The sequence below is a fragment of the Panthera tigris genome, chromosome A1 (assembly GCF_018350195.1).
Source record: "Panthera tigris isolate Pti1 chromosome A1, P.tigris_Pti1_mat1.1, whole genome shotgun sequence".
In the NCBI taxonomy this organism is placed as follows: Eukaryota; Metazoa; Chordata; class Mammalia; order Carnivora; family Felidae; genus Panthera; species Panthera tigris.
The window spans coordinates 92,317,882-92,345,100 of NC_056660.1; the positions used below are offsets into that span (position 1 = coordinate 92,317,882).

The following is a 27,219-nucleotide window of genomic DNA, read 5'->3' on the forward strand; positions in this document are numbered from 1 at the left end:
CAGGGACGGAAAAAAAAAAAAAAAACCCATGTAAAACCATTTTTCTTGCTGAATGGGTGAAATAATTTAAAAGCCATATGTTAGCCTGGTGGCTTGTCTAACAACCCAGAGTTTCTCTGCAGAACAATAATTAAAGTAGCTCTTTCTTTATTATATAAATTATTCATTCACTTTTTAACACCAGGTGGATGTGTACATTTCTAAGGAATGAGTATCCAAGACAGGTCTGCCATTCCAAAAGTCACCCCCATCAGCTTGTCACATTTTCATCATGAAGTTACTGCCCAGCTGCATTCCTGGGGACCGGATACCTTCACCTTACATAATTGTAAGATCACACAATAAGCTTAATGTCGTGTTTGACTGCATAACAGACATTGGAAAGGCACGCATCTACTCAGTGGGAACAAAATTCTTCATAAGGGCGAGAATGGATTTTGTGGATCTCTTCTATATATCCTGACAATATGGGATTTAATGTCTCCATCTCCCTGAGGTACAATTCATGGAGACAATATGGGAGGATGAGATTTCTTAATAGGTACAAGCAGTGAGATAAGACTCCAAAAATGATCCAGGGGGTGGGGTGAGGAAAGGAGGGGCACCTGGCTGGCTCAGTCGGTAGAGTGGGTGACTCTTGATCTCTGGGTTGTGAGTTTGAGCCCCACATTGGGTGCAGAGACTGCTTTTTAAAAAATATTTATTTATTTATTTATTATTGAGAGAGAGAGAGAGAGAGAGAGCAAGGGAGGAATCCCAAGCAGTCTCCACTCTGTCAGCGTAGACTGACCCAGGGCTCAATCTCAGAACTGTGAGGTCATGACCTAAGCCAAAATCAAGAAGCTTAACTGACTGAGCCACCTAGGTGCCCCTAAGTATTTTGAATCCAAGTAATAAGACCTGTGCATCTGGAAAGACTATATTTACCAAACAATAAATATTTGAATAACAAAAACAAAGCAGCTATTTATGTATTTCCAAATGCTTTGATCCTTGGTGTTTCCAAATACCTTGATCTTTCGATTTTGCAATCAAAACAATCAACTCAAAAACTCTCATAGCACAGAATAGCAATCTCATAAAAAACAAAAGCTCTCAGGAGCCTCAAATTATTCCATACAGTTCAGGAGAAATCAGGTCAGTAGCAACCGTAATATTTTATCAAAGATTGCTTTTTATTGTAAAAGAAATTTGTTCTCATGAAATAAACTTTAGACAATATAAAAAATGCAAAGGAAGTAGTCATGATCTCTAACTGCAACACTAAAAGATAATTGCCACAGATACATGGTTGACCCTTGAACAACACAGGATTTTTTTTAATCTTTGTTTTTGAGAGAGAGAGAGAGAGAGAGAGAGAGAGAGAGTGGGGGAGGGGCAGAGAGAGAGGGAGCCACAAAATCTGAAGCAGGCTCCAGGCTCTGAGCTGCCAGCACAGAGCCCAACACGGAGCTCGAACTCACGAACTGTGAGATCATGACCTGAGCCAAAGTCTGACACTTAACCAAATGAACCACCCAGGAGCCCCTGAACAACACACGTTTGAACTGCGTGGGTCCACTGATACGCAGATTTTTTATAGACCAGCACTGTAAATGTATTTTCTCTTCTTTATGATTTTCTTAGTGACAGTTTTTCCCTTGCTTGCTTTATTGTAAGAATACAATATATAATATATATACAAAATATGTGTTAATCGACTGTGTATGTTGTTGGTAAGGCTTCTGGTCAACAGTAGGCTATTAGTGGTTAAGCTTTTGGGGAGTCAAAGTTATATTCAGATTTTGATCGCAAGGGCAGGGGTTGGTGTGCCCCTAACCCTCGTGTTGTTCAAGGGTCCACTGTATTCCCCATATCTGGAAAAATTTGCTGTGTGTGTGTGTGTGTGTGTGGGCGCTAGTCCGAAGTATAGGTTGGGTGTGGGGACTCAGCTGTTACCCTGAGCAGAAGAAGGGATCGGACACTAGGGAGAAGCTTGCCCTGCTTGATGCCTGCAGCAAAGACTGCCATCGGAGGGTCATCTACTGTCATCCGTCTGCTGTTTTTCCCTTAGGGAGTCCTAAACTTGTGTTTGCACCTCAAAATTATTGGTGGGGCAAACTTTTCCCTCTACTGCTGATCTTTGCCTCTTCCCAGAGCCCAGAAGACCACAGCTCCATCCAAGGTCTCTTTCCTGAATCTGCAGCACGAAGTCAAGAGAAGGAAGGTTTCAGGCTCAGGCACGAGGGCTAATACACCAAACCTGTGCCAGATCCTAATACGGTTTCTTCTGGGAACTCTCCTTTCAGACTGGGCTCAACCTGGGACAAAGATGATAGTGTAGACAGTGCCGTGAGGTCAGAGGCAGAGAAATCCTGTTGCTTTTCAATGAGAGGGGCTACCTCAGGGAGATCCTTGAAACCCTGGGGGAGCTTGGGGCAGGCTGCCTTCATAGGTAAACTGCTTGCCTTTACTATATAGTTCAGAGACAACGACTGTCTGTGAAGTGTGGAGAATGGAAACAGCCTCTCAGTACCTTAAAAAAAAAAAAAAAAAGAAAAAAGAAAAAAAAAGGTAAAAGGTTTTCATTTTACATACCTGGCCTTACAAGTGTGGAAAATGCTATGCCTGCAAATTTGCCTCCGTGGAGAGACCCCGACTGCCTGACCTGTGCAAATGTGGTTGCGAGACAGGACCATGACCAGGTGAAGGGAATTTACGACCTGTTCAAGGGGACTGTGCAACATGGAAGAGCGGGACCTGACTGATCAGAACAGATGGTTCCAGGGAACTAGAGCTAATGGAAGGGAATTCAAATAAAAAACCCCTGGGAACTCTCAAGGAGACAAAACTAGAGCATTAAAAGTACTTAGGGAGCCTGATCCCATCCTTTCTGCCTTTGAAAGTTGGGTAGGTGAACTTAAAAAGAAGACGATTTCTCCAGAGCACAGAATTAGTACTTTGAAAAAAGAAATCTCTCACAACAGAGAGCTAAAACACAGAGGCAGATTATAGGAAGCAGTAAGGGGTTTGGAGAATAGCTCTGGGAGTGTTCTGCCAAGTATCCTGAATTCCAAGGATGGAGAGAAATTCTTAATAGATTCCAGTAGGGGGTAAAAAGGTGTTATTTATATACCAAAAAAGTATGTCGATAGCTTACAATATCTTATGGGCATCACTAGAAAGTAGAAGACAATGGAATAAATCGAGTGGGTCATTCAGAGTGAAGAACTGTGATCAGAGAATTCAATTTCCGGTTGATGTGACATTTGTCATCCATCATTAGGCAGGACTGTAAAGATGGCTCCCTAACAGTCCACCCTCCCTACTGGTCAAACACTAATCTAGATACCAACGTGAAGGGATTTTGCGTGTAACCAAAGACCCAAGTTACTTGACCTTAAGTTATGGAGATTATCCGCATGGGTCTGACCCAATCAGGTGAGCTCTGTAGATGCAGAATTTTCTCTAACTGGTAACAGAAGATGAAGTTGGAGAGTCACACCATTGCTGGCCTTGAAGATAAGGGGGACCATATGCTAAGGAATATAGGCAGCCTGAGTGGCCCCTGGCTGATGGCCACCAGGAAAGTGAGGACCCCGTTCTACAACCACAAGGAATGAATTCGGCCACCGATCTAAATGAGTAAAGAAGTGGATTTGTATCCAGAATTTCCAGATAAGAACCCATCCTGACCTTGAGTTCAGCCTTGCAAAAGCTTAAGCAGAGATTCCAGCCAAGTTTGCCTGAATTTCTGACCATAATTGTATTATGGAATACTAAGTGGGTGTCGTTTTATATTGTAATGTTTTCTCCCCCAGTGTTATTGAGAAAGAATTGACATACGTCACTGTACAAGCATGAAGCATACAGCCTGATGGTTTCATTTACATATATTGTGAAACGATTATCACAGTAGGTTCAGCTAACATTTGTCATTTCATATACCATAATACAATAAAATGAAAGGAAAGAAAAAAATTTTTTTCCTTGTGATGAGAACTCTTAGGATTTATTCCCTTAACAAGTTTCCTGTATATCATACAGCAGTGTTAGCTGTAGTCAGCATGTTGTACATTACACGCCCACTACTTATTTTTCTTATAACTGGAAGTCTGTACCTTTCAACCACCTTCCTCCAATCTCTGCTACCCCATCATCTGCCTTTGGTAACCACAAGTCTGACTTCTCTCTCTCTCTCTCTTGAAAAAAAAAAATACACATATAAAGTGAGACCACACAATTATTTGTCTTTTTCTGTCTGACTTATTTCACTTAGAGGTATGCCTTCAAGGTCCATCCATGTTGTCACAAATGGTAGGACATCATCGTTTTTTATGGCTGAAGAATATTCCATTGTGTATATGTCCATTTTCTCTATCCATCCATTTATTGATGGACGCTTAGGTTGTTTCCATGTCTTGGCTATTGTTAACAATGCTGCAGTGAACTTGGAGGTGCAGATATCTTTCCCAGTTAGTATTTTCATTTCCTTTGAATATATACCCAGAAGTAGAATTGCTGGATTAAATGGTATTTCTGTTTTTAATTTTTTGGTGATTCTCCATACTGTTTTCCAGAGTGGCTGTACCAATTGATGTTCCCACCAACAGTACACAAGGGTCACCTTTTCTCCACGTCCTCATCAGCATTTATCTCTTGTCTTTTTGATGATGGCCATTCTAATGGGTGTGATGTGATATCTCATTTATAAATTGTAAGATTTGTGCTGATTTGCTTTGTGGCAATAGAAAATTAATGCAAAGATATTTCGAAACATAGATGTTTTCAGAGAGCGTTCTATCCCAAGTCTTATTTTTTGTAGGTTTTATTTATTTATTTTTAAGAAATCTTTACACCCAACCTAAGGCTCAAACTTAGGGCCCCAAGATTAAGAGTGGCATGCTCTCGGGGCACCTGGATGGCTTAGTCTGTTAAACGGCTGGCTCTGGATCTCGGCTTAGGTCATGATCTCATGGTTCGTGAGTTCAAGCCCCACATTGGGCTCTGCACTGACAGCGCAGAGCCTCCTTGGGATTCTTTCTCTCCCTCTCACTGCACCTGCCACCCTCCTCAAAGTAAATAAATTAAAAAGGAAAAGAGTGGCATGCCCTTCTGACTGAGCCAGTCAGACACCCTCTACTCATGTCTTATTCTGAAGCAAATGCTCTCATTGAATCCAACCAGCAATCTGACAATACAGGAGAGGAAACAGATCAGCGAGGAGCCCTTCATTATTCGTGGTTACATGTACCTGAAAAGAATTTTAATTTGTTAGATGAAGGTTAATGTAAATGTTAATGAGTTAGCCTGGTACTTACAGTTCTAAACTATCTCAGCAAAACCCAGGATGTGAAAAGCAAAACCTCAGTACCTCTTTCTAAATATTTCATCTGGTCCATGAAGACAGGTGTCACTGGGAAATGTCAAGCAAGACTTCCACTGAGGACAGAGGTAGAACGAAGAGAGTGTTCACCCATTCAATAAAAATAAGGAGAGGAGAAAAGAAGAGACCACCATGTTCATTAAATAGCAAAAGTCAAATCAGATGGAGGAACTAAAGCCATGTCTGTTTTTTGTGGCAATACATGGGAAGTGCTGAGTTCTCCTGTTTGAATTCCCCTATTAAAAGATGGAGACTGTCAGATTGGGTTAAAAACCCAGTACTTATGTTTTTTGTAAGAAATGTATTTGAAATGAGAAAGAAATGTCAAAAGTGAAAGATGAAGCAAAGATATATAAGGCAAATTCAAACCAGAACCCTGGGAATGTATCTGATGTGATAAAAGAACATTCAAAGGCAAAAGCATTTAATGAGATGAAGGGATGTTAAGTAGTCATAAAAGTTACAACCCACCAAGAAGATAAAACAACCACAAACTTGAATAACCAAATAAAAATTGCTAAGCGCATGAAGCAGAAAGTCCTCAAAATACAAAGAGAGCAAAATGAAAACAAAACGATGCCTCTTAATATATGTCCTTCTGAATTTAATGAATTAAAGAGAGAGTTTAAATAATGCAACCAACAGGGGCGCCTGGGTGGCTCAGTCGTTTGAGCATCTGACTTCAGCTCAGGTCATGACCTCACGGTTTGCTTCCTGAGTTTGAGCCCTGCGTCGGGCTCTGTGCTGACAGCTCGGAGCCTGGATCCTGGAGCCTGCTCTGGATTCTGTGTCTCCCTCTGTCCCTCTCTGCCCCTCCCCTGCTTGCACTCTGTCTCTGTCTCTCTCTCAAAAATAAACGTTAAAAAACAAGTAAAAAAAAATAATGCAACCTATAAATACATATCTATGGTTTTTTAGCAATTGGGAGAGATAAGAACATGGTAGAGATGACAAATTTGACAAATTTGTACAGCATGATCAAATAAACTTTGCTTTTTCATGCTCATAGAACTGTTTTTGTTTTTGTTTTTTTTCTTTTCTGAAACCAGTCATGTACCTGGACAAATAAAGTGTAGTAAATTCTAAAATGTAGAAATATTTACAGGCTATATTCTCCCATCATAATCCCATAAAGCCAATGATCAGAATCTTAACTATGTGAAATGTACGAATGCATTGCTAAAAATGTCTGTATCGAAGAGGAAATCAAAATGGAAACTGAATATTTTATACACATTTTCAAAAATGAGAAAAAATTTTCAACCAGAAGTAGGAGAGTATAACTAAAGCTTCACGCAAAGAAAACTTTACGTCCTTCAGACATTTATATTAATGAGAAAGAAATATAATTGTGTTAATTATAGAAATATAAATATAAAGACATTTCTATTTATTATTCTACTACTAATAAACTAAGAGATTATCTGATAACTAAATACCTTTCCATTTCTGGGCTGGTGCATCTTCATTGCAATATCTTTTTTATATTGTTTCTTTGGCTTACTAATATTTTGCTTAGAACATTTGCATATATTTTGTTATTGAAAGCAGCCAAGAATTTTTTAAAATGTTTATTTATTTTTGATAGAGAGAGAGAGGGAGAGAGAGTGCAAGTGGGGGTGGGGCAGAGAGAGGGAGACAGAGATTTCAAAGCAACATGCTGCCCTGACAGTACAGAGCCCGACCGAGGACTTGAACCCACAAACTGTGAGGTCATGACCTGAGCCAAAGTGAGATGCTTAACTGAGGCACTCAGGTGCCCCCCAAACAGCCAAGAATTTGTATTTATATGGCATCTGTCATGTTTTCATAGTAGATTTATCCTCGTCTCATAAAACGAGTTGAGTTGTAGTTTTTCATTTTTTTCCCGTTGGTTGAAGTTTGTAATTATTATTACTATTATTACCACTACTATTATAACTGCTTCTATTAAGTACAATATTTAATAGCAATTGCCTAAAAATCTGTCTAGGCTTGATGCTGTACTTGTGGGAAAGAATGCAAACTATTGATTCAATGTGTCAAACAATAATATTTTATTTCTTCTTGAATCTGTTTGGTAATTTGTATTTTTTGAAGAGTGTGTGCAGTTCGTCCAAGTTTTCAAATATACTGATACGAAGCCCATCATGTGTTATTTTTAATCTTTTTAATCTTAATCAGTTCAATTTCCCTTTGCATTACTCATATTGTTTATTTATGACTGCTTTTTTTCTCCTGGATTAATCTTGATGGAGATTTTTTTAAGCTAGGCTTTTCCAAAGTACCAGCCTGGATTTTGTTGATCGTTTTTATTGTATGTTTGTATTTTATCTTATTTATTTCTGATCTTATTTTATTATTTCATTCCTTTTACTTCATTTGGACTTTTCTGGGTTTTCTTTGTTTAATGTCTACCATTTATTTTTCTTCTAATATAAGCAATTATGGGTATAATATTCTTTCTCAGCGTCATGTTGGCTGTGGCTGCAGCTACAGACCATGGTATTTTTTTTTTTAAATTTGCCATATTTGCACTCCCTCCCTCCCGCTCCCCCCCCCCTCTCTCTCTCTCTCTCACACACACACACACACACACACGAACACACACATGTCACGTAAACATACATCAGTCAGATTGATGAGTGCGTCCAAAAGCCTGTTTAAGTTGGGTGCTAGGGTGTATCCTTCATATAAGCCCGTGTCCTCTTTTTTTTTTTTTTTTTTTTGTAAGCTGATAAACATCTTAGTGGGCTGATTTATTTTATTTTATTATTTTATATTTTAGTTTAGTAATTTCTGCTCAACATAAGGCTCAAACTCATGACCCTACTATCAAGAGTTTCATGTTCTACCAACTGAGCCATACAGGTGCCCCAAGCCCATTTTTTTTTTTTTAATTTTTAAATGTACATCAAAGTTAGTTAGCATGTAGTGCAATAAGATTTCAGTAGTAGAATCCAGTGATTCACCCCCTACATGTAACACCCAGAGCTCATCCCAACAAGTGTCCTCCTTAATGTCCCCTTGTCCAATTAGCCCATCACCCCACCCACACCACCTCCAGCAACCCCCAGTTTGTTCTTTATATCTAAATGTCTCTTATGTTTTGTCCCCCTCCCTGTGTTCATATATTTTTGCTTCCCTTCCCTTATGTTCGTCTGTTTTGCATCTTAAATTCCACATATGAGTGAAGTCATACGATATTTGTCTTTCTCTGACTGATTTATTTTGCTTCGTAAAATACACTCTGTAATACACTTCTAGCTCTATAATACACTCTATAGTGTATATACTATAATACACTCTAGTTCCATCCACATTGTTGCAAATGGCAGGATTTCATTCTTTTTGATCACCGGGTAATACTCCATTGTATGTCTATACCACATCTTTATCCGTTCGTCTGTCGATGGACATTTGAAGCCCATCCTTTTATAATAATTTTATAGTGATAAAAATATTCGTCTGCTTGCCCTGGTTCAGTTTTGCTGTTGAAATTGACACGTTGTTGTACTAATTTGGGTTTTAGGTCAGTTTCTGATTTTATGAAAGAATATTCCACCATAAAATTCAACGTTTACATCACCTTGCTCTGCGTTTCCTCTAAGGGTAGCTCATAATGAAGATTCAAACAGTGGAGAAACCAGCAACTGTTATGGGGTAGTATCAAAGGAAAAGTAACATTCCAGTTCCCTAGCAAGATGGACAGTGCTTCACAGAATCACACATCAGCGTTGCCAATGTAAGGACTTACTTTGCTACCAAACCTGATATTTTTTAGAAGTCCACTCAGAGGAATTGTATGGAGTGTATTATGCACATAAATGTCTTAACTTTGATTTTATTTGCAGGACTGACTTGTTCTTGGCAGCAGACAGGACAGCCTTACAACATGGTGGCGGTTTCCAGTGAGACCTTCTCTCCTCCACCTTCCAGACACCTGCTAGTGTTTCCTGCTTCCTTGGTTTCTCTTCCATGTTGGTAGATTCCTTTGAACTGGTAACGTCACTGTATTGATTAAACATTAAACCTCACAGCAGAATTATGGTTTTCTCAACTTTCTCAGTGTCTCACCTCATTTTCTTGTGATTTGAGATTTGGAAAAACATGCACATCTCCCTGGAAACGCTGTAGAGTAATTCCCACAAGGACACACTACCTTTATGTTTCCCCTTCGGTGCATTCTCTCTCTTCTATGACTTTGACTTTCCTCCTGGGATCAGCAGCTTTTGGCCCTGGGGCAATTTTTACCGGTTTCTGTAGTGATAAGCTATAGGTAATGAAAATGGCTTTATTTATCCTCCTTCTTGAAAGATATCATTGGTGAGTATTCAGTTCTATTTGATGGCTACTTTTAAGGCCATTATTTGTCTGTCTTTGAACTTGCACTACTCTTGTTGGTAAATCAGCTCCTCTTTGTGTTGACATTTCTGGGCAGAGAGTGGGAGGTGCAATGCAGCTGTAGCTGAATTACTGTTGACCTTCGTTCAGGTCTCAGGAAAATGAGGAAAAATCCCGTGTGTCCCTAACTTTTTACCTCCTTGTAAGGACCTAATTGTAGGAGCCCAAAAGTTTGAACTCATTATTATACGCAAAACCAAAGACTTGTTATTTAAAGAAATGGAAGTACTAAATGTTAGATTCAGATGCTTATGAGAATTTCTCTTATTTTCTTACTGTTTTTTAATGACTATGGGTACTCTTTTACCTAAAAGTGAGAGGAGGGTTTTTATTTATCTTCATTTCCAACTGTTGTGTTCTTTATTTCTTCTGTCAGAGTGCATAAAAGAGAAAGTAGAAGAAGTTTTCTTTGAAAATCAGAGAAAATGTATACAGAAAAAATTGTTTATGTAAGTTATTGTATAAAATGCGGGTTCCAAGCGTCCTTGGTTCACTATGATTCTATGGCATAATAGACTTCGAAATACCTCCAACACTTGAATTCAATTATTAAAATACAAATTGACCAACAAACTGATAAAACTTAACCTTGTCATAGTGATTTCCCTAAGTATAAATTAAATACCTACTATCTCACTACTTTAAGCAATTAGCAAAGACTACATTTTAGATAAAGCATTCATTAAATTATACGTTAACAGCATTTTCTGCATTGGTTTAGCATATGTTGGTCTCACAGTAAGCCCACCACATGTCAAAATAAATCACTGCTTTCCAGCGAGTACATTGTGTATGTGTTAACATTTGATATTCTGCAAAATATCCATGTATTCTTTCCCCTGTTTGTCACAGTTGCTAGGAAAGAGTATTTGTCCCTCACAGTAAGGGTGACAAATTTTCTTTTCTTTCAATGTCTATTCATTTTTGAGGAGGAAAACTAAATTGTGTGTGTATGGCAAGTTTAGTATTTATTTGTAGGATTGGCCCAGTATCAAAAATGAAAAATCCTGGTGTAACAAGTCCTTTCTCTTTTGAAGATATGGATGAGTTGATCTACATAAGTAGTCCTAATCTTTAATTATTACTTTCAGGACTGTGGACACAGAATCAAGTTATTGCTCTGAGATGATGAAATGGAGTATAAGAGCAGTAATTTGTTATGCTCAGGCACACACTCGTTTATTTAAAAAATAAGTATTAAGAACCTATCTTATCTTAGGTACTGTACTAGGTACTGGGGAGATAGAACAGCAAAGAAGATAGAGAATCCTGACCCTCATGAAATCTATGGTCTGTCGAGGAGGCAGGTGATAAACCATTTGCATTCAGTACAGGTCGGTCTTCTAGAGCTGGTATTTGAGTTTCTAAGTACAATCAAACCTTAGTTTGTGAGCATAATTGGTTCCAGACACACGCTTGTAATCCAAAGCACTTGTATATCAAAGCGAATTTCCCCATAAGAAATAATGGAAACTCAGATGATTCGTTCCACAACCCAAAAGTATTCATATAAAAATGATTACTATATTGTGATATAATACAAAATAATTAAGAAAATACAAAATATAAACAACAATAAACAAATGAACCTGTGCTTACCTTTGAAAAACTTTGTGGCTGGTGTGAGGGAGACTGGAGAGAGAAGGGTTATTGTGTAGGATGACTTTCATTATCATTCATGGAATCTCTGCTATCTATTGGCTCAATGGAATCTTTCTTTTCGTGCAACTTTAACAAGGAACCTATCCAATGACACTTGCTTTTGCCTCCTTTTGAGGATTTCATGGAAATGTGATGTTGCACTGATGATCACCTACAATCCTGCAGCCAGAGAGAAAGAGAAGAACCATTGGTCAGTTGTGATCATGTGACATTCAGCGTCATATACTACTTGTATTGTAAGACATCGCTTGTTTGTCAAGTTAAAATTTATTAGAAATATTTGCTCCTCCTGCAGAACACTTGCAGAACAAGTTACAATCCAAGGTTTTACTATAATCTCATGTTCTACAAAATCACTTACTAAAACAGGACTGTATTGGAATAAACTAAGCTATGATGGGTTAATAAGAACAACAAATGCTTCTTAGTGACTTTATTCTTTTTCTTTTTATTTTTTTTTAATTTTTAAATTTTATTTATTTATTTTGAGAGAGACAGAGACAGCATGAATTGGGGAGGGGGAGAGAGAGAGGAGAGAGAAATCCCAAGCAGGTCCACACTGCCAGCACAGAGCCCAATACAAGACTCGAACTCACAAACTGCGAGATCATGACCTGAGCCAAAACCAAAAGACAGACGCTTAAGCGACTGAGCCACCACCCAGGTGTCCTGTTTCTTAGTGACTTTAAAGGACAAATTTGAATTTGTCACTGAAGCTAGATACCCAAAGTTGGTTGGCAAAAGGATCTGTTCCTCATAGTCCGATGGAGGCAACACCATCTCCTAATGCTGCCATTCCAACTGGGGTTATTTAGGGTCCAACTTAATAGAGGAGCAGAGAGCCAGAAATTCTTGAAATGGAATTAAATACTTCTGCCCCAAAGGGACATATGTCATTTTCACTCATATTTCACATAGCTATCCTAATTTCAGCAGGCTGGAAAAGTGCAGTCATCTGGGTTGCCAGAAGTAAAAGAGAACGGAATACTGGCAAGCACTTGGGAGGGCTTCCCATAGACTGCAAATCTGATCACCAAATTTCCAGTACATTCTTCTTCCCATCGTGTGAGATACTCAACCCTTGATAAGGGAGATGATCTCAAATGCTCATTTATATCAAAGCATAATGCGCTATGGTTATCAGAATCAGGTGTGGTCGCTGTTGGTCCAAAGATCTCTGAAATTAAAACACAGTTTATCTCCCTCTACTCCATGCCACATACCCAATATATAGGGTAGAGCAAAGATAGGGTGATAGCAATAAACAATCCCATTGGTGGTAAGGAAAAAAATGGAAGGCGCACAGGAGTCATTAGGTCATGTACTATTTCTGAAATCCCACTGGCAGACAAAGTGAGGGCCATATACTCTGGGAGTGAGGACTGTTCTGTAATTAGGCCCTGAAAATACTGTGATGAGGAAATCTTTTGCTCACTGTTCTCCATGGCTCTTAGCTCTGCCCTCTTGGAGGGTCTTCCTTTTCATTTTTTTAAACTTGAGAGAGAGACAGAATGAGTGCACAAGAGAGGGAAAGGGGCAGAGAGAGAGAGACAGAAAGAATCCTAAGCAAGCTCCACTCTCAGCATGGAACCCAACATAGGGCTTGATCCCACAACCCTGGGATCATGAGCTGAGCTGAAACCAAGAGTCAGATGCTCAAACCTACAGAGCCACCCAGGCACCCCTGTTGTGTTACTTTTTATCAGATCACTTTCTGTGTATGGGCATCTGGGTGACCAAGAGTCATTTTAGGTCTGAAATAGTCATGGGCTTCTGGTTCTTTTGTTAGTACAACTCTCTCAAAAGTTTCATGGAATCTTATCTATTTGATTCTAGCAATCTCTGTCAGGCAGAAGCAGATAAAGCCCCACTTCATTCAAAAGAATTAAGAGTCACCGTTCATTCTTTTTTGGTCAAGGCTCTCCAAACTGCTACATGGACAAAATTGGTCAAGCACATCCCTCTCTCTGCTGTTTGGCTTAATGGAAGGTCCCTCAAGTCTGTTGGCATTGGTGCAAGAGCCACATATTACACACCTTACCTTGAGTCATTTCTCTTTTTTTAATTAAAAAGATTTTTTTAAGCTTTTTTAAAATCCATTTTGAGAGAGAGAGAGAGAGGCAGCACGAGTGGGGGAGGGGCCAAGAGAGAATGAGAGAGAAAGAAAGAGAGAATCCCAAGCAGGCTCCACACTGTCAGCACAGAGCCCGACGCAGGGCTTGAACTCACCAACTGTGAGATCATGACCTAAGCTGAAACCGAGAGTGGGACGCTTAACTAACTGAGCTACCCAGGCGCCCCACTGAGTCATTTATTTCTCGTTGAAAAGCTGCAAATCAGGATTTCTACCTCTGACCATGATGGAGAAACATGCCTTTACACAACTAGAAAGCTGGGAATTAAGTGGTTTCTGACACTGGGTTGAAGCCGCACAGGATTGTAATCACTAACAAAAAGGAAACAAATGAGCTGAGCTCTAGGATGGCCTAGCTTTCTTTTTATTTTTCTTTCTTTTTTTTTTTTTAACATTTATTTATTTTTGAGAGAGAGTGAGGCGAGGGGCAGAGAGAGAGGGAGACAGTTTCCGAAGCAGGCTCTGAGCTGACAGTAGAGAGCCCATGCGGGGTTTGAACCCACAGTCCGTGAGATCATGCCCTGAGCTGAAGGTGGATGCTCAATCGACGCCCCTAGGATGACCTAGCTTTCTACCTGGAGGCACATTTGGAACCGTGAGGCAGGATGAGGATGTCAAAAAGAACTGAAGTTGCCTCAATGACTTGAGAAGGCAGAGGTGTCCAGGTAGCTAAAACTTGTGGAAAAGAGATCCAGAGAGGGAAAATGCCATGGAAAAAAAAGCTCCAGAAATCCGACTATGAATTCCCTTAGGCTGTTTAGCTGCACAGCACTCTGCTTGTGCATGGGATGAAATTCTGGAAGTTGAGGCAAGAGCAACTGGGGATCCATGAACTGAACAATTCCCAGAACACACCCAGGGCCATGGTGAAGAGTTCCCAATAACCACTCAATAGAGACAAAGAAGGGACACTCCTCAGTTGTGGAGCTACTGTAGACCCTCACAGAGCTTAAAAACAAAACTTGAAAGGATCACGCTCAACAGCAAGTAACTTAATGGTCCACACTCATTAAAGGAAGACAGCAAAATCAAGAATCTCAACAGTATAAACTTCCCGATATCCAGTATTCCAAAGAATTACTTGATACAAAACATTGGGAAAATAAGACTCATAATTGGAAAGAAACTCAAGTCAACAGTAACAGACCCAATAGTCAATAAAAATGTGTAGAGAAAAATGCAGTCTGTTCACTTGAAATGCATCATTCACATAATCATGAATGCTAAAGTTATACATATTCTGGAATAATATATAGGTACAAACTATTATGACCTTGGGATAAGCAAAGTGTTTTTTTTTTATAAACACCAAAATTACTTTATTAAAAAATTTTTTTAATGTTTTATTTATTTTTGAGAGACAGAGAGATAGCATAAGCAGGGGAGAGGCAGAGAGAGAGGGAGACACAGAATCCGATGCAGGCTCTGGGCTCTGCGCTGTCAGCACAGGGCTTGACATGGGGCTTGAACCCACAAGCTATGAGATCATGACCTGAGCCCAAGTTGGATGCTTCACCAACTGAGCCATCCAGGCGCCCCTAAAGTACCTTATTATTATTCAGACATGAACTATTTGGAAGACGCCATCAAGAGGCTGAAAACAGGAACCACAGATTGAATGAAAATATCCAATACATACATAAAATACATATAAGAGTTTTTTATGTATATTTTAAATATATATATTTGTATATATATTGTTTTATTATTATTTTATTTTTGTTTTATTTTTGTTTATTTTGAGAGAGAGAGAGCACAAGTGGGGAAAGGCCAAAGAGAGAGGGGAAGAGAGAATCCCAAGCAGGATCCGCATCATCAGTGCAGAGCCTGATGCAGGGCTCAAACTCATGAACTGCGAGATGGTGATCTGAGCCAAAGTCCAATGCTTAATCGACCGAGCCACCGAGGCGTCCCTATATATATATTAAATATATATTTCAAAAAATATATTTAAATATATAAATATTATTATATATAAAGAAGTTCTTACAACTCATAAGGAAAAGACAAATAGTCCAGTATAACACGAACCAAAGATTTGAACGGACACCTCACAAAAGAGCACATACAAAAGGTCAATAAGCACAGGAAACAACGCTCACCATCATTAGGCATCAGAGAAATGCAAATTAAAGTCACAACGAGATCCCACCCTATGCAAATTTAATGGCTACAATGGGAAGACTGAGAACCCCCAAGCGTTGATGAGTATGTGGAGGAACAGGAACTGTCATCTGTCAACCATATTGGAAGATTCTTCAGCATTTTCTCATCAAGTTAAACACATACATGTCTTAAGATCCAACAATTCTATGGGGTGCCTGGGTGGGTCAGTCAGTTGAGTGTCTGACTTCGGCTCAGGTCATGATCTCACAGTTCATGGTTCGAGCCCCACATCAGGCTCTGTGTTGACAGCTCAGAGCCTGGAACCTGCTTCTGATTCGGTGTCTCCCTCTCTCTCTGCCCCTTCCCCTCTGGCGCTCTGTCTCTCTTGCTCTCTCTCAAAAATAAACATTAAAAAAAAAAGACCCAACAATTCTGATCTAGATAATTACCCAAGGGAAATAAGAACATGTATTTACACAGAGGCTTGTATATGATCCAAATTTTCATCAGTAGGAATGACAAATAAATTGTAGTCATCCCCACAATGGTATACAATTTAGCAAAAAACATAATGACTTTCTGATAACCATAGCAACATGATGAATTTTTAAAATACTTATCCTGGGTGAAAGGAGCCAGATGAACAGAAGTACATACTGTATGAACTTATTCTATGAAATTCTAAGGAAGCCACATTTAATCTATAGTGATCTATAGAAAGCAGTTGCTGATTGGGGCCAGGATAGAGAGAGGTTGCAAAGGGATGTGAAAATCTTGTCTTTTGATGGGCTACATATAATTGCCAGAAGTCCCCACCCTATGTACTTAAAATCTGTGAATTTCAGTGTTTGTAAATACAGTTCAATTTTTAAAATATGGACATTTGTCTCTTAAAGGCATTCTTGAGCTTAGCTTTTACTTTCCAAAGTCATGGAAAAGTTGTCTTTTAACTTTGCAAGTCCCCAAATATTTTGTGTTCTCTTTACTCTGTTCCACTTTTATTTGGAACCCAGCCAATTCTTTCAGGAGCTCAACTTTTTTTTTTAATTGTTTAGTGTTTATTTTTTGAGAGAGAGAGAGCAAGCAGGGGAGGGACAGAGAAAGAGAGGCAGACACAGAATCCGAAGCAGGCCCCAGGCTCTGAGCTGTCAGCACAGAGCCCAACGTGGGGCTCGAACTCATGAACTGTGAGATCACGACCTGAGCTGAGGTCAGACGCTTAACTGACTGAGCCACCCAGGCACCCCAGGAGCTCAACTTTAAAAAAATTTTACCTTGTCATGTACAACCTGTGTTAGTCCTCCAGGGCCGCCATGGCAAAACACCACCGACTGGGCAGCTTGCAATTTGTTTTCTCACAGTTCCAGAAGCCAGAAATTCAAGATCAATTGGCTGACAGCACTGATTTCTCCTGAGGCCCTTCAGGAGGCTTGCAGATGGCTGTGTCCTCACCTGTTTTTTTCTCTTGTGTGTTGGCGCTTCGTGTCTGTCTCTTTCTCTCTCTCTTATGAGGACAGAAGTCATATTGGATTAAGGTCCAACCTTATGACCTCATTTAACCTTAATTACCTCCAGAAAGGTCCTATATCTAAGTATAGTCACACTAGGCATTAGGGCTTTGACAGATGAATTTTGAAGGCACACGTTTCAGTCCATAGCATTCTTTTCTCTGCCTGACCCCACCCAAATTCAGGCCCTTTTCACATGCAAAAAAATTCACTTCCTCCTAGCAGCCCCCAAATTCTTTCTTCTCCTCCTCCTTCTTCTTCCTCTTCTCCTCTTCCTCCTTCTCCTCCTTCCCCTCCCCCTCCTCCTCCTCCCCCTCCCTCTTCTTCTTTCTTCTTCTTCTTCTTCTTCTTCTTCTTCTTCTTCTTCTTCTTCTTCTTCTTCCCCTCCTCTTCCCCTCCCCCTCCTCCTTCTTCTCCTCCTCCTCCTTCTTCTCCTTCTCTTCCTCCTCCTTCTTCTCCTTTCTCCTCCTCCCCTTCTTCTCCTTCTCCTTCTTCTCCTCCTCCTTCTTGTTCTTTCTCTCCTCCTCCTCTTCCTCCTCCTCCTTCTTCTTCTTCTTCCCCTCCTTCTCTCCCTCCCCTTCCCCCTCCTTCTCCTTCTTCTCCTTCTCCTCCTCCTCCTTCTTCTTCTTCTTCCTCCCTTCCTCCTCCCCCTCCACTCCCCCTCCTCCTCCTTCTCCTTCTTCTTCTGCTCCTCTGCCTTCTTCTTCTCCTCCTCCCCCTCCTCCTTCTCCTTCTCCTCCTTCTCCTTCTACTCCTCCTCCTCCTCCTTGTCCACCTCCTCCTCCTTCTTCTTCTCCTTCTTCTTTTAACTTATTTTTAGAGAGATAGCATGAACAGGGGACAGACAGAGAGAGAAGCAGAGAGAACCCCAAGCAGGCTCTGCACTGTCAGAGCAGAGTCTGACATGGGGCTCGAATTCACAGACTGTGACATCATGATTGGAGCAAAAATAGAGGTGGACACTTAACCAACTGAGCCACCCAGGAGTTCCCTCCCCCTTTTATTCAGTCCCAAAATTCTTTTTTTTTTTTAAGTTTGCATTCTGAAATATGTATGTATGTAAGTATGTATTTATTTAAATTTACATCCAAGTTAGCATATAGTATTAGCTAGTATATAGTAATGATATATATATCATTAGCAATAATGATTTCAGAAGTAGATTCCAGTGATTCATCCCCTACGTATAACACCCAGGGCTTATCCCAACAAGTGTCCTTCTTAATGGCCCTTGCCCATTTAGCGCCCCCCCCCACAACCCCTCCAGCAACTTCAGTTTGTTCTCTGTATTTAAGAGTCTCTTAGGTTTTGTCCCCCTCCCTGTTTTTATATTATTTTTGCTTCCCTTCCCTTGTGTTCATCTGTTTTGTATCTTGAATTCCACATATAAGTGAAGTCATATGACATTTGTCTTTCTCTGACTTGTGAGTCCCCCGAATCTTAACTCATTCTAGCATCAACTCCAAGTCCCCAGGCTTATCTCAATATCCTTTAAGTCAGGAATGGGGGAGACAGGAGACCTGATTCATCCTGAGGCAAAATGCCTTTCCCGCTGTGAATCTGTGGAGCCAGACAAGTTATGTACTTCCAAACCGTCATGGTGGGCCAGGCACAGGGCAGACACTCCCCTTCCAAAAGGGAGAAAATGGCAAGACAAAAGGGGTGAAAGGTCCCAAGCAAGTCCAAGACCTAGCAAGATGAATTCCATTAGATCTGTTGCCCCTCCCCCCCCATTACATCTTAAGGCTCCAGAGTCATCCTCTCTGGCTCCCTCCTTTCTGCTCTCCAAGCCCACTGGGGCATGACTGGGTGACAGCACTGTTGTCTGAGGCTCCGTGTCACAGCCTTGCCCCTGGCCCAATGCAGATAAGGAGGAGACAGCCTTACCTTAGAAAACAAGAAGGAGCTGGCGCTGCCCCCCAGGTCTGTGGTGGCAGTGACAGCCCTGATTTCTGAATCGCCCTTGGGATCATTCTTTCCTTTTTTTGAACTATAATATCATGCATGTGGCAGCCAAATAGCTGTACTGTCCCATCCTATAGGACCCCCAGAATTCCTATAGGCTTTCTTCATTTCATCCTGCCTCTGCCCCCTGTAGTCCATACTGGTAGTGTCCCTGCAGACATAGTACCATCTCTAGACCTCACTCCTGCCAGGATGGCTGATTAAACCAATGAATCGAACCTATGATCTCTTTATCAGATAATTTTCCAAACACACCCTTGGTGTTCTTTCCAGGACATGCTTACATGCTTTCACTCCACTCCTTCCTTCCTTCCTTCCTTCCTTCCTTCCTTCCTTCCTTCCTTCCCTTTCCTCCCTCCTTCCCTCCCTCCCTCCCTCCCTCCCTTCCTTATGGATCACTAAGCACCTTCCAATTCTTCAAGTTCTTGTTCTCTTTTTACTCAGTAATTAATTTATCTCTCTCCTTTCCCATTTTACTATAAGTAGTTTCTGTTATGGAACTAGGATGCACCCTCAATACTTTGCCTAAAAGTCCTCTCTGCTAAATATCCAAGTTCATCAGCTTAAAAAAAAAAGTTTTATTTATTTATTTTGAGAGAGGGAAAGAGGGAGGGAAGAGAGTGAGAGAGAGAATCCCAAGCAGGCTCCACATTGTCATTGCCAGAGCCTGATGCCAGGCTGGATCCCACCAATTATGAGATCGTGAGCTGAGCTGAGATCAAGAGTCAGATGCTCAACTGACTGAGCCACCCATGTGCCCCTAGTTCATCACCTTAAATTTCTACTTTCCACAAAACATAGGACATAGTTTGGTCAAGTTCTTTGCCACTTAGCTGGCACTGTAACTAGGTTTTTAAACTTTTTTTTTTTTGCTAACTTGGTTTTTAAAAGGCCATTCTAATAAAGAAATTGTGGTTTATATACACAATGGAGTACTACGTGGCAATGAGAAAGAATGAAATATCGCCCTTTGTAGCAACGTGGATGGAACTGGAGAGTGTTACGCTAAGTGAAATAAGCCATACAGAGAAAGACAGATACCATATGTTTTCACTCTTATGTGGATCCTGAGAAACTTAACAGAAATCCATGGGGGAGGGGAAGGGAAAAGAAAAAAGAGGTTAGAGTGGGAGAGAGCCAAAGCATAAGAGACTCTTAAAAACTGAGAACAAAGTGAGGGTTGATGGGGGGGTGGGAGGGAGGGGAGGGTGGGTGTTGGGTATTGAGGAGGGCACCTTTTGGGATGAGCACTGGGTGTTGTATGGAAACCAATTTGACAATAAACTTCATATATTGAAAAAATAAATAAATAAAAGGCCATTCTACCATTCCCCCAAGCCTGCTGCTTCAGGGTGGTGGAGAACATGGTGATATCAGTGAATTCTATGAGCATGGGTCCATTGCCTCACTTCATTTGCTGTTAAGTGAGGTCCTTGAGTTCCAGTGCCATGAGTTCCAGTATCATGACAGTGGATAAGGTATTATGTAAGTCCATGGATGGGGATTTTGGCAGAAGCATTGCATGCAGGGAAGATGAATACATACCCAGAGTGCCTTTTCTGGTATGAACAAAATATTGCCCTGTCCATGATAGAAGTGGTCCAGTGTAATCAACCTGCCACTAAATAGCTGGGTGATGGCACCATATTGGGGTCTGAGTTTTGTTCTTGCTTCTGGCAGATTGGGACTCAGCAGTGGTCAGCCTTGGTGAGTGGAAATCCATGTTGCTGAATCTATGTATAACCACCACTGAATCATGGCTGCTTTGTTCCTGAGGCCACTGAATGATGACAGGGTGGGTGGGAAGAGAGTATAACTAGTATCCATAGAACAGGTCATTTTCTCCAGTTAGTTATTAAAATCTCCTCTGCTGAGGTCACCCTTTGTTGAATACCTCACATTTTTTGCCCATTCAGAGAGGTCTGTTCACACAATTCTTCACCAGACTCATTGCCAATTTTCCACTGTTGCTTGTTCATTGGTACTAACGTACCCCCATATTTTTGTAGGTGACAACGCTACCAAACATTTTTCCACTGGTTTTATAATTTCCATGATGAGTTTTCTGAGCATGAACAGAACAACTACTAAAGCCACCACATATTTTAAGATTTTGTTATCCAATCACGCATAGGGAGACCTCACATGTGGCTTTAGGAGGAGAGAGTTGGAAAACTCCACGTTGGTAAGGTTGTGAAGAAGTATCATCCTCTGTGTCCTGAAAGTTAGAGGAAATCTGGATATTGGTGTACTTCAGTATCATCCACCTTAAGAACATAAGGTTAGACGTTAAAATTTATTGTTTCCTTTTTTTTTTAATGTGTATTTATTTTTGAAAGAGAGAGAGCGTGAGCAGAAGAGGAGCAGAGAGAGAAGGAGACACAGAATCTGAAGCAGGCCCCAGGCTCTGAGCTGTCAGCACAGAGCCGGACAGGGGGCTTGAACCCATGAACTGCAAGAACATGACCTGAGCCAAAGTCAGTCAGGTGGCTTAACTGAGCCACCCAGGCACCCCTGTTGCTTCCTCCTGATCACTAAAAACCTAGGCAACTCTGTAACCAGAGCACCAACAAGCAATCACAACCCTAATACACTTGATCCTTGAACAACACGGGCTTGAAATGCTGTGGGCGTGAGTGAAACTGTTCATGATCTGTGTTGGTATTATGGATACTATGGATACTGAGGTAAATGACTAATTCTCAAAGGAAAGATGGGCCTTTTCATGGTTAGTTTTCTGTGTCGACTTGGCTGGGCTATAGTCCAAGGTCATTGGGTATGTTGCTGTGAAGATATTTTGTATATGTGACTAAAGTCTCTAATCATTTAAGGAAGATTATCCTTGATTGTCTGGGCGGACCTGACTTAATCAGTTGAAAGGTAGAACTCAAACTTCCCAGATGAAGAAATTCCACCTTTCGATTGAAGTGTCACCTCGTGCCTGAGAGGTCCAGCCTGCCCTGTCCTTCCTGGTGGCCTGCCTTACAGATTTTGGACTCACCTCGCCAGCTTTCAGCATAAGTTCCTTCCCTGCAAGAATTGTCTTAATAGATATCTCCCACGGGTTCTGTCTCCCTGGTGGAGCCCTGACTGATAACAGACAGGAAGTGAGAGAGAGAGAACAAGGATACCCTGGAACCCACTGGGACAAAGAGGAACCTTCACTAAGTGCTAGCCACCTCCAAATCCCCAATGCTAATGACGCTGATGACCTGGAGGAAGAGCTGGCACCCTCTGTCAATGCAGCTAGCATGCACTTTGGGAGCCAGAGAAGCTGCAGGATCCAGTGGGAATAGCTGCAGACCTGGTTGCTTCGTCATGCTGACACCGTGAGTCAGCTGATCCCTCACAAGGTGCATGAGGGCCGACATCACTTGACTTTACACTGACCTTCCTAGTATAAATATGGCTGCTGCTTCCGTTGCACCTTCCAAACCTCGTGCACATTTCTCCTGGGCCCCATCCTAGCCCAGAACCATACAGAGAAGCGGATTCTGGGAAACACAGTTTCATCTTAGCTAGGTTGACACAATACACAACTACCACCACCACCACCACCAGGTATCCCTGGGGGGAGGATTTCTTGGGACCCTCTATGTGACTTTTTTTTCTAGCTCATTGGCCAGAATCGGCCAGCCACATCTGACTGCAAGTCTAAAAATCAAGGGTTCTCTTCTAAAGAAACGGAAGATGGGGGTGCCTGGGCTAAGCGTCTGACTTTGGCTCAGGTCATAATCTTGTGGTTTGTGGGTTTGAGCCCTGCATTTTGGGCTCTGTGCTGACAGCTCAGAGACTGGAGCCTACATTGCATTCTGTGTCTCCCTCTCTCTCTGCTCCTCCCCTTCTCGCTTGCTTGCTCTCTCTCTCACACACAAAAATAAACATTAAAAAAAAAAGACGGGGTGTCTGGGTGGCTCTGATGGTTAAGCGTCTGACTTCAGCTCAGGCCATGATCTCATGGTTCGTGAGTTCGAGCCCTGCATCGGGCTCTATGCTGACCGCTCAGAGCCTGGAGCCTGCTTTGGATTCTGTGTCTCCCTCTGTCTGTCCCTCTCCCACTCATGCTTTTGAGAGACTCTCTCTCAAAAATAAGTAAAAACATGAAAAAAAAAAAAAAGAAAGGGAGGATGAATACTGGGGTAAATGACGAACAGTCTCTGTTAGAGAACTACTATTTACAGGACCTAGTTCCTGCCTTCTACAGCCTAATTTTTAGGAGGGGAAATGAGACACTATACAAACCTCTACTGAGCTTAGAATTTCCACCTAAGTCGAAATACTTCCCCTACATAGTCCCTTGGAAAACTTCACAGAGTGTTTTTATGTTTCAACAACTTTTCATAGATCAAAGTATTATCCTCAGGATAGCAGTGAACCACTATAAGCGGGCAATTCTTTACCCTCGATGTCAGAGTGTGATACAGATCAGCAGCAGGACTTTTTAAAAGCCTTTTGGGGGTAGGTTTTCTTTCCCTGGAAGAAGAAAAGGCAGAGTCAGTGACCAGGGGCCTCTTCTATGTATGGAACGCCTTGGGTATATCTGCTTTAGTACCACGAAAAGGAAACCCACTTAGATGGTAGATTTACAGAGAAAAAAAATAGGTTTTATTTAAATACTGCTTCGTACAAATTTCAATCAAGTCAACTCCTGCTCATGTTTGTGTGGTGCTAATAATATATTTAATGTCTTTTGAGCTTTGTCACAGGCAGGTAATGGTCTAAGCAATTTACCTAGATTATTTCATTTGACCTCATAAGAGCCACACAAGGAAGCTGCTATGAGTCTTACTCACATTTTATAGATAAAGAACCAAAGCACAAAGGGGTAAAATAAATTCAGCGAGATCATATAAACAGCCAGAACTCGGGACAAGGGGCTCCAGACCATTTGCCTGAGGCATTTCTGGATCCTGATTCAGCCAGGAAACAGTATGTCCAGGACCTTTTCTTGACTAGGGCAGGAAAGTGAATACAGGGAAAAAGCATTTAAACAACAAGGACCTAAACCCAAAGGGGTTTCTGCTTAGCACATAGATTAACTGGAGAGAGAGTTCAATTATTAGAAGCCCCATTCTCAGATCATTCTCATTAAATACAGTTAAATAAATAAGAACTCACTATATTGGGAGCTTTTTTTTTTTTTTTTAAATTAATGTTTGAGAGAGCTCACCTATGAGCAGGGGAGGGGCAGAGAGCAGGAGACCGAGGATCCAAAGCAGGCTCGTCCCTATGAGCAGAGCCCGATGCAGGGCTCAACTCACCAACTGTGTGACCGTGACCTGAGTGGGAATCAAGAGTGGCTGCTTAACTGACTAAGCCACCCAGGTGCCCCTGGGATCAGCTCTTAAATGAAAAAACCTGGACACTGGAAGGTGAAGGATGGGTAAGAAGGGGCAGAGGCTGGGGAGCTTAGTACCCCTTACCGCAGATCTTCAGGCTTCCTTTCCACACTTACTGGACAGAGGCTTCTTCCCTAAGTTCTGCCAGGGCATGTCCTGCTTGGTGTTCCTCCCAAGCTCCCAGGGGGCCCTGCGCCTTTGCACAGCACTGGGGGCTCCATGACTCATTCAGGAAGGAGTGCTTGAACGGAGGGGGTTGGGAGCAAGTTATTAGGTTTAGGACCTTCTAGACCGGAGCAATATGCTCAAGGTACCGCTGGGAACAGCAAATGTTTTCTCCTGTTACCAGGATCCACTGGGACCAGGAACTCCCACGCAGCACCATAACTAGCCTGTTTCTCTGGGGGGTGGGGGTGGTGGGGGTGGTGGTGTGGGATTTGACACAGAGCCACCCAGCTGTGTGTATATGCTGACAGACAGCCCTGAGACCCCCCCCCCCCCCAGTAAAAAGGCATTTAGAGGGCAGAGGATGTGATTTTTCATTGCTCTTCAAATGGCTTCATATATCTTTTTTTGGCCATGCGCCTGACAGGCAAAAACCCAAACAGGTTGAGTGTTGCAGAAAATATGCAATGAGCCCGAAGCCAGTAAACCCATGGAGAATTTTGTTTCCATTTCCAGGCATCTGATCACAAAAGGTCCCCAGTATGCCGAACTGCCTGCCTGCAATTCACCTGTCTCAAAATCCTCTCGCCTCTCTCTCTTTTTTTTTAAACGTGTTAATGGAATATATGAAAAACAGACGGAACAGTAGCAATCAAAATCCAGAGGGCCAGAGACGTTTCTGCCATTCACAGAATTTATGAAAATTCCCCGTCTCTGGAAGGCTCTCCCAGCTCGGAAGGCTCGGCGCGGCTGGTGAGTTCCCCGCAGCAGCTGGAGGCCGAGCTATAAATAGCGCGGGGCGGGAAGCGCTGGGCGGAGGGGGAGCGGGCGGGAGATTCCGGGCTCTCCCCTCCGCCCGCCGCGGCGCGTGCTCTGCCGGGGAAGCCGGCGCAGCGGGGCGGCCTTAACCCCCGCGGCGCCCGGCCGCTCCGAGCGCCCCCGGCCGGCTCGAGAGGGCGAGCACGCCGGCAGTGGACACCCAGATGCCTTTGTAACCATGCACAGGGGGAATCACAGTCTGTGCTCTCCCTACCACCCTCCCTCCGTTTCCTCGGAAGCTCCGCGTAACACCCGAAATTCGGCCCTGCAACACACGCGCGCGCGCGCGCACACACACACACACACACACACACACACACACACGAGTATTTGTTCCGTGTCTTTTTCCCCCCCTCCCCTTTCTTTCTTTGAGCGGCTTACATCCAAATCTTAAAATTAAAACCATCCCCAAATTTGGTCTTGGGGATAATGCTGGCTTTCGTATTTCGGCGCAGGGTGCCCTCCCCTGCGCTGCTGGTGCTGCTTAAAGAAGGTTACTTTCCTCGGGAGGGAACGATCAAGGCGGGGAAAGTGTGTGTGTGTGTATGCGTGTGGTTCATTTGGGGACGCAGGCACACCCCTCCGTGGCCTCAAGGTCGGCAATAGCCTGAGCACTCGGGGGCCCCGCCGATCGGGCTTGTCCCTGCCAGTCAAGGACTCGACAAGGAGGGAGTCCCCAGTCCCGGCAGGGCAGCCTGCGAGCGGGGTCGGTGTTGAGCACCCTCGGTGCGGAAGAGGCACGCGCGAGGAGCTGGGTTCTCCGAAGGTGGAGCCCGAGCGGCAGCCCCCGCCGCGCCCCCCGCCAGGCCCCCGCGCCCCCCCAACCCAGGTTACCCGGCGGGTGCTGGGCGCCCCGGACCCCGGGAGGAGGGAGGGGCGCGGCGCCCTCCCGGGCCGAGAGCTGTCACAGAATCTGACACCCGGAGAGGCAGCTGGTCCCTGGCCAGGACTCCCGATCCTTCTCAAATGGAAACAGTTCCTCCCAGGGAACCTGCCGGAATTCTCCGTGGAATCTCACTTGGGCTTTGCCTCCTGGCGCATTTCACCAAGGCCGCATTTACCACTTTGAGGCAAGGAAGGCTCCAGATGGAAAGGGGCTTCTGGTGGCAGAACGAGGTAAGCTCTCGATTGAGGTGGCATTGACTGGGGTGGGCGGCACAGATTTAATGGGGACCATCCCCCTCCCCCTCAGGTGAGATGGTGAAATGAAGTTTCCCTTGGGCTTCCACTCCTCCCCTGGCCCCCTCCCCGACCCTCTTTCTGCTTTACCTTTGCCCCGCCCCCACTCATGCCTTAAAAAGAAAAATTCCCTTGGGTGGGTGGTGGGGGTGGAGGGACTCCTTTATGTTTTTATTTTAGGCGTTTTAATGTTCTAGAGGCCGGGGCCTCAGTGCCACCCGAAATCTCCCATGTCCCCTCCATCTCTGTCCCCTCCTGTCCTTTCTCCCTTGCCTTACCTCTTCACTCCCCACTTTCCTCATCCAGTCTACTTTTATATCTTTGCCAAAACCCCTTGCCGACTTTCCTTTCTCCTCTTTGAAGATATGTACGAAAATAAAGGGAGAGAGGGAGAATGTCGTGATTTTGTGTGTAACGCGGTGCTGGGGTTAGAAGGTGTGTGGGTTGATGGCTCCCTTACTCTGCGCTGTTACTCAGCCTTTTCACATGTGGGATGACTGGACCATCTTTTGGAAAATCAACAGCCCCCCAAACTTTTCCCCAAGTACTCTCTACTTTCTTCCAGGCTGTGGGAAGGGGCATCTGCGAGACCAG

The 27,219-nt window shown here is 42.8% G+C and overlaps 1 pseudogene; it reads right to left on the reverse strand.

Annotated features, from left to right (window-relative positions):
* LOC122230465 overlaps positions 1-22,494 on the reverse strand; it is a 58,401-nt pseudogene extending 35,907 nt beyond the window's left edge.
* Between the last annotated feature and the right edge of the window lie 4,725 nt (positions 22,495-27,219).